Source organism: Solea solea, chromosome 17, assembly GCF_958295425.1.
Source record: "Solea solea chromosome 17, fSolSol10.1, whole genome shotgun sequence".
Lineage (NCBI taxonomy): Eukaryota > Metazoa > Chordata > Actinopteri > Pleuronectiformes > Soleidae > Solea > Solea solea.
The window spans coordinates 8,389,109-8,401,102 of NC_081150.1; positions in this window are offsets into that span (position 1 = coordinate 8,389,109).

Sequence of the window (11,994 nt, forward strand, 5' to 3'; positions counted from 1 at the left end):
ATTGAGATTTTGGACATTTCCTTGCTAAATGTTGGAGATTAACCAACCAGATGTTTTCAGGATTGTTAAGTCTATTTAAGTGATTTGATTCTTCCTGAGACGACCCTCTTAACAGTCAGTGCACTGCAGTCTGACGACGTCACGCATAGTATCGCCTCAGCTCGCTTGGAACCTCGCCAGAGCAGGTAATAAAAAAAAAAGTACCAGGTACCATCGCTAGTAAAATAACCGTGCCGTGCCATCTGAGGCGAGTCGTGGAGTGCTACATGCCATTAATATTGACAATTCATCAGGTTTGCAAGGATGTCATCATGATCACCAAGAACTGGACAAAGCGTCCAGACCAGGTTGGAGTATGACTGAAAAGACAAAGAAGTGCTCAGAAATATTTCTAATTCTAAAAGGTCTCAGAAGTTTAATTCTATAGCACAAAAACACCAGTGCTCCTGCTGTAGACACACAAACCCTCCCTCAGCCAGGTCTGATAGTATTGCTTGACAGAGAAGAATAAAATAATAAAGCAGACAAAGTTATACTAAGTTACAAAATAGACCAAACAGAGGCAGAATAATAACATAGTAAACACCAGAATGTATGCACTGCAGCTTTAACTTTAACAGCTTTAAGGGCAGTTTCTCTACTCTGTAAGATTTCAGTCGATTACGCACAAAAAAAGAGTGACACGTGGTCCAAAATGACACATCTTTCAGCAGAGCTGACATTGTATAATTACAGACTCAGGTGTCAGTCATTGATGGTCATCCTCAAAGGTTCGACTGTGGCTCACAGTTCCAGGTGAACAGCTCTCTGCTCACCTCCTTATAAGAGCCCTCCCTTCATGCTCCCTGCATGTTGCTCTGCTCAGACCAGTCTGAACTGCCCCTCGCTGGGACGCGGCAGCTCCTGCATCAAACGATATTTTTAATCAAGTGGTCAAAAGCTATTGCACAAACATTCTAAAGTAGCTTAGGTCAACAGTGTCCCAGAGCCTGTTCTGTTAGCTGGAATGCTCCTGCACGCTGCTAACAGGCCCCTCTTTGTGCTGCAGGCCAGTAGTCTCACGCCACACCACACGGCTCTGGAATCCTGTTTGTTTTCTTTCAAAATTTCTCAACCTAGTTGAGTTGAGTTAACCTTAATGTGGAAGCTCAGTGTGTGTGTGTGTGTGTGTGTGAGTGCTTATTGCTTTTTAAGGTGTGTGCTAAGTGTGCATCTGTGCTGTGCCGATGCGGCAACAGTGCAGCTCTTTGAGCATGTGCTCATTTTAAGCCGGTGCCAAAGTTCACAGTCTTTAAAGTGGAACATACAGGAGAGTTAAAATATGATTAAGTTTGAGTATATCATTGCCTTTGTAAATCCAGCCAGCTCCAGAGAGGATCATTGATGAGTCAAAGACACATGCCTCTGCTTTCTGTTGCCAACATGCATCGGTTTCTTTTTTTAATACAGCTACATTATGTTTGATTGAAGGCTCAGGATTCCTTGAGATCTGTTCATTTTCCTTTGGTTCACGGACAAGAATCTGCCTTAAATCTATTATTTTACATTTTTGGACTCGCCCACATTTGTTTCTAGTCAATCCACTTATCTCACCAATACTCATTATCCATAATACTGCAGGTTTGTTAACGCCCTCAGTGCTGACCGGACAAGGCTTTCCCTCTCATGCTTTTAGGCGTCCTCCTCCCCTCTCGCCTCATTTCTACTATTGGCTGACCAAACCAGAGGAATTCATTATCCCAGAAAACTTTTCGCAGAGCAAAAGTAAGCCAAGCAGGGCAATGCTTTACTACTTTCCTGTTCTTGAGAGTGTAGATTTGTTGATTTAGTCATGAGGAGGCCTTTGATTTTAAACTTAATGGCTTTGTTCTGTTGCTGAAAGTTAACCTGGATCCTGATTCTTCAAGCAAGGAAAATGTGAGAAACTATTTGCTCCAGTTGTGAACTGTACTTTACCCTGGCATCCAGGGCCATGGCAGTTTGCTGGCCTGGCTTGGACCAGAACCATTGCCTTGACCCACCCAATCAAATAACTGCTTTGCTTTTCGTAGCCTCATAGTCATAGTCATAGTTGTGTTGAGGTACAGTATGTAGTCAAAGTTCCTTAAAGTTAAGAAACATGGACATGATAATACACTCATCCCCTGTCCTGGAAGCCAACTGTACTTTTGGATTATGTAACTATTTACCTGAGTAAGGAAATAAATACAGAATTACATAATTTTCAGCACCCTACTTCGTTTTGTATATGAATTCATCTGTTGTCGTTTAATGGTCCCGGCCCACCTGCAGCATGAGCCTGTCCTGGCTCACACTGATCAAGAGGTGGATTACAAACCAGACAGGTCACAAGTCTGTGACAACCAACCACTGATTCTCAATTTCACACCTCCAGGCAATTATGAGGTAAAAAATGTTTTTCCTCAACGGCAGAACTGTGGGAACCTTGTGTAAACGTGGGCGTTACGCCACACAAAAAAGTACAAGAGATACTGAACAGAGTGTAGGTTTACATGTGACACATTTGTACAAATTAAATGAAAACAGGTCAGATTTGTAAGAGTAGAATTATACAAGCACGTTCCCTGGTGGTGCATCAAGACAGATTGGTGTTTCATATCGGTGAATATGAAGACAAAGGGATAAAGTGGGGTGAGCAAAGTGGCTGGCAGTTATTCGTGGCAGGTGACACTTGAGGTCACGCGCTGTTATTGTCATTTTCTGGTAAACGCACAATGGCCGTGTTTGATTTGGGGCAAACACTATCCTGCTGGAATTGACGCTCTACACCATTGAGTACACAGTGTCCTACACAGACGGAGGTGTCCAGTTTAAGACACAGCAACGGTCTTTGTGCTTAACTGTCTCCTGGCACCGTGCAGTCATGAGAGTGGTATAGACTTTCACATCTACCTCTTAAGCACTTTGGGATTGTCCTCTGCACTGCAATGTTTTTGTTTCATGAAAGTGAGTAAAACATAAGAAAATTGTCCAGACGATAATCCAGTCCAGTGTATTTACTAGAATCTTCTATGCACGCATGGTAAGTCAACACGTTCTGGTGGATGATGTAATGAATATTGAGTGGCTTTGTTGTTGTAGTTGATGACGGCGTTAATTCACAATTCATCCAATCCGTGTGAACTCACATCCACTTTTCCCCTGCAATTAAAACATCTCTCACTCTGATGAGTTTTGCCCCATTTCAAAACTTTTACTGCCATATTTCCAGTAACCTGAGGAAATGCCTTTTCTGGGCTGTCCCATTAAATGCCACATATAGGCGGCCCCTTCTTATACTGCTCTGAAAAGCCCCTCCAAAATAATCTGCAGGGCGGTGTGTCCTGAATGTCCTGCACCTGCATAAACACACTGAGCCAAGAGAGCTGCCTGCCGCCTTGACAGGCACACTAAACCACATGTCCAAAAGGCAGCAGAAAAGCATACCTGGGAGCAGTTACCGTGAGAAGCGAAGGCAAAGTGGAATACAGCCGACCACTAAAGGTTGCAGGGTAAGAAAGGTGCAATCTTCACTTCATACACAAACCAGTGTGAAAAGTGAGGTTCAGGTTTTGCAAGTCCAGACAAAATATACTAAAACACTGTATGTGTGGCATAAAACAAACGAGTTAAAAGATCGTTGGCTCTCCAACACACAGAGAGAAAAAGAGTGAAGCCAGATGAGGTAAAGGATACAAAGGGAAAAAAGTACTAATGTCAGATTTGGTGAAAGAAACTTCAGGGGTAATTAAACAAAGTTAGAAAGAGTCTGAAGTCTACACGTTGGCACACTGTGACAGAACAAGTACATGTCAGACATGGTCTATATAGGTTCTCTATACAGGGACAAGGCTCCTTAGCGACACAGCATCACACAACACCTAGTAGTTATGCAACTGTCACACCTTTCAATCATTGTGCTGTAAGTGAGACCTCACAAGGGGCCCTGCATTTCTCTGCTGCTTTATAGAGGTTCAGTTTCAGCGAGACAGGCCTCCACATTTAATCCTGCAGGACTCTGAGCCGTCGAAATGCCCTTAAGATGTGATTTAGTCCAGCGTTTAATCTTGTTTCCTGTATTTTGAAATAATCTGTTGAGCCCATCTGGGATGAAAACAACAATTTAACGAGGCAAGGATCTGGCACTGAAAACACAGGGCTCTTTGTTTTGTCGTATCTATTAAAAAAAAAAAAATGCCTTGCATCACTCGTTTGCGGCCGTTGATTTGACGGACACATAAGTCCGATAGTTCCTTCCTGCGTCATCACCTCATCCTCCTCTGCTGCTGATGGACTGGATACAGCTGGAAAAACAGCAGTGAGCTCATTGTTGATGCATGAGTTGCATTTGGGAGTGACATGTACAAATTTTGACTTGATTAAATAAAGCTGACAAACGAGAAATCTTTAAAACAAACATTACAGTATCTTGCTGTTACTATGTTCTATTCTGTTGTTGGATCTGCAGACTGTTGTCAGTGCACACTCAGTGCAATTTCATGCATAAATGTGTATATGGCTAATTTAATTTCACATATCGCATCATTTAAAAAGGTCCAGAGTGTAACATTTAGAATGGTTTTAATGGCATAAATTGAATATATCACTCATTAGTATGTACACAAATGAAAAACACCTTCACCCACTTGGGTTAGGGTGTCTCACCATTAGAAGTCACTAATTCTTAAACCCTGGGCCTTTAACATTAAAATAATGAATAATTAAAGTTATGTAAGTTAGGTGTGGATAACTGAGAACAGCAATGTCATTTGCATTGTTCTAATTCCCAAATGGACGTCATGGTTTCGCCACCACATAACTATTTTAAACCTTTTGCGTTTCTCACTCTGATTCACTCCTGCTGAGGGTGGAAAACATATTTCTGTCAGCCTGTGCTGAGGTAGAAGAAACATGCGAAACTTGGGTCATCTGCTGTGGGTTTTGACAGCAGCCTGAGCGATGACACCTTCCTGCGTCATCACTTCCTCTTCACTTTGCTGAGGAATCCAGCTTCCACTGTTCCAGCTGGGGAATATTCCATGTTGTTGTGAAGAGGATGATGATGAGGGCATAACATTTTCCACTGTCAACCACTCGTGAGCAGGTATTCTACAAGGTAAAAAAAACACCCTGTCAGCTGAGGACACGACTGGACTGGACTGGATCCCCCCCCCGCCCCCCCATGTATCTGTCAGTGTTAAAATATTACACTGTTCTCTTAGTTTGTGCATGAATGCCAGAGTCTTCAAACTTAAGTCTTGCTACTCAGCAGACAGTCTGGCAGTTACTGCAGGATAACTAGCTTGGGCCCCAATCCAAATGAACCGAAAAGAGAGTGCATACTGGTGCTTTCAACAGTCATAGATTATAAAACCTATCGAGTATACAATCATCGTGTCCAATCTGATCACAATCAGACACAGTTGGGCAACATTACCCAACATTAAAGCTTAATAGTGACTTTTCCTTCATTAAACACTTCTATCCTTGCTATTATGCAAGGTTAACATCATGTGACTTTGTTTTGATGCTTATTCAAAGTACATCTACACCTTTTGTCACTTGGATTCTTCACTTGAATCCAAGTGTCACCCATAAGGTTCTGAACTCTTTTTGGCAAGACGTTTTGCAACTGGAAATTCACGGATATCACGTTCCACCAGGCAGACAGTCGATCACACTGGCGTTTACTCTGTGTCTCCTGATGTGCCATGATTTATAGTCTATTTTCCTCAAAATGGGAACATAATTTACAAAACGGACATCGGGTTCTTTTGCAGAAGACTTTAAATGAGTGGTTGAGACCATTAACTCCACAGAAATCTTTTTTAAAACAAATAAGAAATATGCAAACTTCTTTTGCAACCAGCAGACTCACCCCCTGGTGGCTATTTAATTGAAACTACATCCACATTATGTGTGCAGTTTAACCATGCGCTTGCATTTGTGCAACAACATAATCATCTTGATTGATGTGTTTCACAGATTGGAAGATGAGATAACTATCATCTTTGACATTAGGAACTATTGTGTTGAGGAATCCAAGTGGTTTGTCTCCCCTCCTATAATTTCTATGTTAACACATCTGATCTAATTGTTGTATCATCAAATCCTTATTGTCCTCTTCTTTATGTAACCAATTACTGAGTTTCCCGTAGATGCTGCTCTGTCTCTCTTGGTCATAATTGCCTTCACAAAAGCAGTAATCATTCTACTCAGAAAACAACATACTGTAGACGATCTGTTTCGCCAAGGAGAGAAATTCACTGATTCACAACAGATGACCTGTGATTTAGCATCTAACAGTCACATGTACTGGCAGAAAAGGGGTCAAATTGTGAGTAGGCAGACAGACAAACAGACAGACATGGGGCGAGGGTGTAGGCTGCAGTCTGACCTTGCAGACAGATGGGGAGAGGCCTTTTCGTTCCAGACATACAGACAGACTGGGAGGGGTCCTGTTAGCCACTGTGCAGAAAACTGCATATCTGGAAACAATTAGAGCAGATGGGAAACCTGGCCAAGCGGTTTCTATAAGGCACAGTGTAATTCTCTCAAGAGTTTATTGAGAACAGTTTGCTCCACGATTGAGTATTAATTCACCAAAACCGCCACTTCACAAAAGTGAAGTTCATTATTCCATCTTGTGTAGAGGCAACCTATTGTGTTTCCAGTCCATTTGTGTTTGCATTGACAGCTTAGCAAAAGACAAAAAGCCACAAAAGTCACCTTCATTGCTGTTCGTCATTGTTAGTCATTTGAAAACAGCATTCCCTTTCACCGTGTTCATCAAAGCACAAAGGTATTGTTGACCTTGAATGTTCTTTCCCTTTAGACGACACCCAAGTGCTAGTTTTCATCGCTGATGCCAGAGCGCTCAACCAGGTTCCACCGGCAACGCCAAAACTCCAGCAGTGTTGAGAAGCACTCATCGTACACTTCCTTAATAACAAGGGCACTTGTGGCTTTAACGTGTCTTCAACATGTCTTCTTTTAGATGATGACATTGTTCCTTTATCCCTCCACTCTGAGGTTTGGGACACCTACACTCGAAGCTGGTTTCACATTGACATCGCACACAATACTATGCCAACAAGGTGCAGACACACATTAACAGCACTATTTCATTGATTTGAAATATTATTTATTATAAAGCAGCACAAGAACTGACCCAATGACATTTGAAAATCTGTGTAAAATGCATATCAATCTGATTTTACACACGTGTCAGTTTATTGCTTATGGAGCGTACTCAGTCTTAAAAAGTCAATACAACCTAGTAGATGTATAATGTCTTTTGCAGCTTGACGATGTCATCATTTAAATCCTGTGATACAAACTGGAACTGTTGAGTCAGAAAGACATGGTCGCTGAACAGGCAAGAAAGGTCTAACGAAAACACAATATCAAGTTGCTTTATGGGAAATAAATGGATCAAGTCGTTTTTGGAGCTTTGACTCAAACCAAAAAAATTCAGGATATATCCATGTTGACCATTTTTAGAAGTCTTGTCTCTTTGAATAACCAGTTTATGTTCAGTGATATCACATGTTGTTCATCAGCAGCGTGCTGAGTTTGCTCAGCTGTGATGGGAGTGGACTCCTCATCCACATTGGTTATGGTTCAGAGATAATTATTTCCTAAGACAAATCAGTTAAATTAAAACATCTCATCTCAAGGTCTGTGAAGCTTTTACTGGTTTTCATCAGCGTATAAAGACGGAGTTTGGGGGGGGGGGAATAATTACATTTGAACACATCTCTGAAGACCATGTTGTATAAAAGCATGTGTTAGGACCTTGGAAATATGACTATGTTTGGACTTGGACTCATATATCCATGACAAACACTATGATTTCACACTAAAATCTCCTCGCTCTTCTAACTGTGCCCTTCTTCATCTACATCAATGATGTTCTGTGTGGTAAACAGCTCATAAACCATGAGTAAGTTAGATTGGAGTGCTGTAAATGGGAATTACGGTCAACAGTAAAATCAGTCAACAAACTCCAGAGTAGACACACTCTTTCTCTGACAGTAAAGAAACACGTTGTAAAATAACTTTCCCAGCTTTAGGTGAACACTGTGTTTGAGGACACAGTTTTCGTGCTGACAGCCAAACCATCCAGTGAAACAGACGGTAAACACACACTTTCAAGACCAGTCTGACATCCCAGGCAACCGGAGTATACGGGAAAAAAAGAGAACACAAATTAAATGAAAGTCTTAAAAAAGTCTAATGATAGAAAAAACAGTCTGAGCGTATTTGATGTAGAGGAATGGGAAGGTGAAGCCTTGACCTGGATTGCGGCACATCACGCCTCGAAACACCTGTCGGGGGAAACACAAACCCACAACTGAAAATGGCGCTTGAAGTAACATTTACCTTGGCAGCGAATGAGACAAAGTGGCAGCGTGTGATTAAAGCCAATGTTTTTATTCAAGGCTTTTACAGGAAGCTAATTAGCTGAGGTATGCAGTCGTGTGCCAAGCTAATAGGGGGAAGCTGACATTCCTGCAGGAAAGCCGTAGCCTCAGAACGCAACAGAATATGTATTTACACACAAGCCTTTCAATTCAACATGTTCTCATGTGCATGATTTGATTTTTTTACTTTCAAAACACAGGGAAAGTTAGGATGTGGTCGAGCTCAGAGAGCGGTGGAAAAAGAGATGTGCTCAGGTTATTTGTCCTGCTGTAACTGGATGTTCAGTCACTTTGAGATGAAAAACCATTTAAGTTTGAAAGTTGTTTAGAATGTTTTGCTTTCTATATATCAGATTGAAGTAGTGAGACAAGAGGAGGAAATGTAGGCTCTGAGATAGACCAATTTGAAGGGTCACACTATAATCAAAATGAATGATGGCTGAGTTCCATTTGGCTTCCCCACGTTAAGGGTACATGCTGGTTCACTGTCACACTGTGACACTAAAACATGTCAAAATGGCTGCTGTGCAAAGGGGCCATTCAGGTGCAGTACACAGAAATCAGACCACACAGCAAAGGTAAGTCAAAATGACAGAGTGAATAATCCAGAAAAGGGTCAAAACAAACGGAGAAACAGCACAGACAAAGGGAAAGACAAATAGACCAAGGGAGAAGCAGCTGTGACAAATTAGGGCGCGTGCAGGTAATCAATGAAGTGGGAAACACAGGTGGGCAGCTAGTGAAGACACCTGAAATAAGATAAGATGTGAGTATCAAAATAAGACAGGAAGTACAAGACAATAGGAACTAAAATGAAACAGGGATGACACCTAATAGCAGTATTGGTGTATCTTTTTAATAGACCATGAAATTCAAACCCTGGCCCGAACACTCACTAATCAACACCCTGTGCTTGCTAAAGCGATTTGATTTATGTGCAAAACATGCAGCAGCAATTACTGCAATGATGCCCAAGATCAATACAGCACATATAATTCTTCAAATCACGAGTGAGTGTCCTTATTGCATGACAGTTAAAAATACAGTTTAAATGTAACTGAATTAAGTCAAGCTCTGTGTTTTGTTTATTGTCTTACACTAAGCCACAGAGCCAGCTCTTAAGTTCCACACTGAATGAACAGACATGAAATCAATCTACTCACTTTTTACACAAAGTGTTGAACTATTCTTTAGAAGAAGCAGACCTTCAATAAACTGCCAGGCTTAGTCACACCAAATGAGCCTCCAAATGCTTCTGTTTTAGTTGAAGCACTGTGTGTGGCAGCAGGACCCACACTATACTTGGGAACATCACCTGTAAAAAGCAGACCAACGTACGGGTCATAGATGCTATGTGACCCTAAAAGTTCAGTGTGATCCAGCAGCAGGCATTTTTGAACGTGAGAAAGGTGGTTAGTTTTTACTTCTGAAGGCTTCAGGTGATTAACAGCTGGCTCAAAAGGCATTTCTAAAGCTGGCTGCTCCATGACATTGCCTGGTTTCATCCATCCGTTATGGTCTAATGTGAGGTCCAGAGGAGGAAAGTGCTCAGTGAGCACCAAGCAGTGTGTCAGACCTGAAGGCTAAGATTAGTAACCCGCTGAACCTCTGGCTGAAAGGTCAGCGAAACAGAACAGAGGCCATCCTGGACTCACATGGAGCTGTGTTTAAGTTAAGACCACTCCGCTTCCATAGCCATGTGTGTGGCAGTGAATCTACATCTGAGATGAGTTTCGGCTGTTTGTTGAAAGAGTCCAACAGCCCAAATTCTCATCACCGTCACTAGTCTAAACACTTTCCAAGATGCAGGTTTTAAATAGGCAGTTTCCACTCTCTCCCCCTTCAGTCCAGCTTGTTATATCTGTACAAATGTTCCCAGGGACTCAGTCTATTGTTAGATTCCACCTGTGAGCTTCAGCCAATAATTAAAAAAAAAGACTTAGTTCAAGGCAGATGAAAGCAATATAATTTCCCTTGTTAACAGATTGGCAAATGCATTCCCCTCGATGTCCCTAACCAAATGATTTATGAGAAAGTTTGACCAAAAAATGTATTCCTCCTTCCAACAACGCCCCTCTGGTATTAATCAATATATTATATCTTGGCCCATTAAGCCAAGAAACCCTAAACCCAAGTGCTTTGTTCAGGCTGCACAAAAGATTGGGTCTCATGTGTGTTTTCAGTCTGAACCTTTTCCCCCATTCTGGGCTTTAAATAGAAACAGTTTCCATCTTGACAGTTCATCTGCCCACCAACCCCATTGTTAAATCTCAACAAATCATCCCGGGCTCCAGATCCATTATTAGTTTCCACTGCTCGTCTCTTCATAGGCAGGCTTCAAAAAAGTATTCCATCACTTCCAACTCTTTCATCTCTCAGTAATGGACCTGTCCCTTCTCCACTGTTAAATGTCAACAGATCACCGTCCAATCCATTTAAATTTTCCCCATAAGTGTTTTTGCAGGCGTGCTCCAAACTGTTGAATAAGGCCGCACTTCACTTTCCCAGCACGACCTCATTGGCCCGTTTCATTGTTAGCGATGCTGATGAAGCACATATTGCAGACGATGGAGAAATGCTGTGCACTTATGCTACGATCTTGGCGAGGTTGTTTCCTTGTTTTGTAAACTGGTGCTACAAAAAAGGTGCACTTCTTTTCAAACTGTGTTTACAGAAAGTCAATACAAGTGCCTTAAATGTCAGTATAATGCAGGACAACAGAATCCTCCAGTTTGCAGCCGTATTGTTTTTGATTTTTCCACCCTCACATCTCTCTGCAGGCAGTCCAAGAGTTCAAAGAAGCAGAAATATGCAGACAGGAAAATCATTTTGCGATCTCGGTTTCATGTTCAGTTTACGGAGTGGTATATAGATGGTTGGTTTGAAGGCCAGAGCCATGGAACATTCCTCAAATATCCTGCCAGCTACCACTAATGGAATTTAGTTTAATGGAAAGCTGAGAGCAGATAACACCGCTTCAACTTCAAATACAGGAAAAGACCATAACAAATACATGTTTACATGTGTGTTTACTGTGTTTGAAGGTTTAAATGATAACCCAGGAATTAAAAAATAACGAATATGAAGCTTTCTTGCAGATTTATGACGGTGTTCTTCATAAACTGGCAAGTGAGTGTACAATTAAAGTCCACTAACTACTTCAGCATGGGCTGGATATGTATCCAGCAAACCTCACACACTTTTCTCAAACTGGCATAAAAAGGAAAGTACACAAAACAAATGAAAGACAGATGATTGAAGAGGTACTTTGTGTACTAAAATGTATACTGTGAAATAAAATTCTATATCTGTCCCTATGACGAGCAATAATGCAACTTTACTTCAAAGTTTGTGTTGCCTTGTTTACTATTTATTTACCCATTTAGCTGCCCTGGAAGGTGTGACTGCAGCTTTACTGAATATGAGCAGTATGCGGGAACCATGATGTCGCACGAGACACAGAGGCCTCCTGTGTGACATCAGGCTTAGCTGTGACATCACCAAACATGGTGTGATGGAAGGGCACACACACACACACACACACACACACACACACACACGAGGTGTT